This window comes from Penaeus monodon, chromosome 23, assembly GCF_015228065.2.
Source record: "Penaeus monodon isolate SGIC_2016 chromosome 23, NSTDA_Pmon_1, whole genome shotgun sequence".
In the NCBI taxonomy this organism is placed as follows: Eukaryota; Metazoa; Arthropoda; class Malacostraca; order Decapoda; family Penaeidae; genus Penaeus; species Penaeus monodon.
Genome location: NC_051408.1, coordinates 43,883,282 through 43,886,819, shown reverse-complemented (window position 1 = coordinate 43,886,819; position 3,538 = coordinate 43,883,282). Strand labels below are relative to the sequence as shown.

General features: G+C 49.1%; 1 pseudogene; it reads left to right on the top strand.

Moving 5' to 3' along the window:
* The window catches only part of LOC119588322, a 20,720-nt pseudogene that overhangs the window by 7,423 nt on the left and 9,759 nt on the right, over positions 1–3,538 (top strand).

Sequence of the window (3,538 nt, the reverse complement as noted above, 5' to 3'; positions counted from 1 at the left end):
GTGCCGACGCGGAGGTCAAGGAGCTAGATTTACGTCTACAAAAATGTCGCCATCAAATCTCTGGACGAAACCAAGGGTGACGTCAGTCCATCGGCCCTCGCCTAGCGACCAGCAGTGACGTCACTCCCCCACTCCCATGTTCAGCCCCCCTCAGTGATGTCACTGCCTCCCACCCACCCCAGCAACCCCCAGCAACGCTTCTCCCCCACCCCCATGTTCCACCAGCCTCAGTGATGTCACTCTGTCTCCTTCGCGGAGTGCCACCCCCAGTGACGTCCGAGACCCTTCTCCAACACAGCCTTCCAAGAGGAAGGCTTCTGCAGAGTCCTCCATCATTCCTAAAAAGCGAAAGTTTTTTTTCGAGAACAGCCTTTCCCCTCAGGGCACACCCCCCGATAGTCCTGCCGCTGAGTCCTTCGTCAGCAGGAGCGAGCACAGCGCTTCCCCTGCTGCCCACCAAATGTGGCGTCTCAGCAGGAACCAAGCGAGAGGGCAGCCTATGGCAGTGGCGTGTGCGAGCCAACTCAATTCCTGGCAAATGTGAGCAACTCTAATGATCATCTGCTAAGTGATGCCAATAGTGAAAAGTTGTCTAGAAGTAAACACTGGTCGCCAGCACTTTTTGAAGATAGTGGAGGGACCGCTGACTTAACTTTAGATCATTTTTCGAAAAAATAGGCTTAAAACGGATGCATTCGAAAAAGATAGCATCGGAACAAAAATTATAACAAGTCAAATTTAATAACTACCCATAAAACAGACAATATTACCCCTCCAGTTGCCATTTGAAAATCTTAATGACTCGAAAACACTGACTTCTTTTGAAAACGTCTTATCGGAAATAGAAAGGGTTAACAATATTATAAACGTCAACTCCATTCACTCTGCACATCGTCTCCTCAGAGCCAGTCTCCAAAGTACAAACCTGAGGCCAGCCTCACAAGCTGCATCAGTGGCACCTAAAGAGACCAGTCTTTGGGACGAGGAACAGCATGTTGTGAGGGGACGAGAAAGTCTGTGGAGGCCCAAGGGATCAGCTGGGAGGATGGCAGTGGGAGCAGTGGGTGGACGCTCAGCTGAGGGACAATCCTGGGGCGAGGACCTTTGCGTGGGAGGTGGCAGCAGCTTATGCCCGCGATCATCCAGACGAACCTCTTCCTGATACCAGTGAAGTAGACAGTTCTCTAGTGCTTGCTGTTATCATACTTTTGACATTGAGAACCATTATGTGTGGAATGTTCATTAGTCCAACACTGGTCTCCCTTTTGACTTTGCAAGAATAGAAACATTTTTAAAGATTCCATCTACTTGTCTAATATTTTCTATACTTTTTTCTTTCCAGATTGCTGTGCTTTTTCCGAAACAAATTCCCGTCCAAGAAAAGCCTTCAAACAAGGTCCGTTACTACGTATTACTTCCAAGATTTAGAACTTGTCAATCGCGAAGGCCGTGTGAAGTCCCAGCTGGTGAAGGAGCACAGTGGGCCCCAAGTAATGTGGAGGGGAGGGCCAGTCCATCAGACTGTGGCACCTGGAACAGAAGCCTCCACCCTGGTCAAGACATCAGGGATGGTAAACCCATTGCTGTGGTAAACCCTCCAGCCCAAAGTGTATTTATTTTGAATGGGGTTCCAAAGCGTGGCCCTTAGGGTCACCCTATCAGCGTGGGGCCATCGGACCCTCAGGGAAGACTACTCAACAGGGATGTTACAGAACATCAAGCAAAAGGGCAGTATTTCATATGAGGTCCTTCCCAAAATCCAGAAAGAGCAATTGGATCTTAGGTCACAGCCCTCCCGAGCCCAGAATGATTTGAAAAACGGTCTTGGTCTCTTCCACCTTCCCAAGTTCTGAAAAGGCTGAGGAGGGAGGATATCAAGACTCCACTTCTACAATCAGAAGTCGCTGATTCGCCCAAATATATATTAAGAAACTTCCAAGAAAAAAATAGAACCACTCACTGAAAAAAAACAGCTCATTCGATCAGTAAAGCTCGCCAAAAACAATGATAATTCAGATATGAATTTTGTCGCAATATATCGATAGTGAAATGAATAGTGAAGTGAAAGAAAAAAATTTTAAAAGTTTTTCCAACACCCCTTAACTACAGACATTCCTATTTCTATTGAAAAAAACAAAGCAGGAGACAAAGGGTCATATACACATTAACGAGAATGTATCTCCACTAGAAAAATATCAGAAAAAACTTAGTTTAATTGAAACGGCGTCACCGAAAAAAGTGGCTGATAATGCGGAATTCCCGATCCAGAAATCGAAGGTATGGATGCAGACATGAGGAAATTTGCTCGTGCTAATAATCAAGACACAAGAAAGTGAAAAGAAATAGAAAGCTAAGGAAGTCTTCAAAGCATTGCGAGGGTTCTCACAGCGAAACTAACAAGTTGAAATGCCTTTAGCAAAGGGAAAGAGATGTTGGCCAGAATTTGTATGGAGAGCGTGACCGACCAAGAAACTGAATACAGGTTTGACGAAGGACGCATGGAGAGTATTAAGAGACGATCTTGGAGACGGCGCTTAATCTTTTTCTCAGAGGAGGGAGCGTCGCTCCCCGAGGGAGAGCGAGCCCGGAGGCTGGAGGGGGCCCCCTGTACGAGCAAAAACCCCAGCCGTGCAGTACAAGGACGGCTCCGTGGCCCTCCACACAGAGCGAGGACGCTGAGGAGTTCCCATGTCGGCCTCACAAATCCTGGCAGAGGCGAGTGCGCTCGCCCGGGGGGACGCCACGCAACTCCTGTACCACCACCAGTACTGCCCGGCCAAGGCTGCTCCTACAACGGCGACCTGTGCCTGGGGCCTGAGGGCAGCTTCCCACGCACATCAGCATCTTCCGTCACCGATGCCACGTGTGGCACTGCTTCAGCGGCGTGCTTGCACTCCACGCCAGCTCTTGCAGCAGAGTGGATGCCCCGTGCAGTTTCTGCCTGTTCGCCAAGCACGAGCTCAGCAGCAGAGGATTGCTGTCCTGGCCTGCAGTGGAGGCTGAGCGACAGCTTTTGAGGCGAGAGTTCGACGAGTTGCGAGCGCTCGGGCGGCACGAGGCTCGGCTGCATGCCACCACCGGCAGCGCGTCCAGCTGCCTGCCGAAGCCCGTGAAGAGGGATCGTGAGATGAAGCCTGAGGACGGTGCAGGAGACGCCGAGTCTCGCGTCTTGTGATGGCGAAGAACTCGTGGCGGCGAGGAGGAGCCCTTCACCAGTGCTCCCCCTGACGGCGCCGCGGGTGGCCGCAGCCCGCGCGGGGGTGGGGGGGGAGCGATTCCGGTAGCAGTTCACGAGGACAAGTCATGACCTTTAGTACATTTTAATAAAAAAACTTTTAAAAGGAAGGATGTTTGCTTTGTGTACAAGTGCAGTTGATTCGATCGTTCACATTAACAGAAAAATACACACTCTATTTTTAGATGGTAATTGTATTGTTGAAATATTGTTGTGTAATATATAAAACGCAAATTACTATAACCGTATAGAAAATTTTTATTTTAAGAAATAATATATATGTGTATATAATGTGTGTGTATG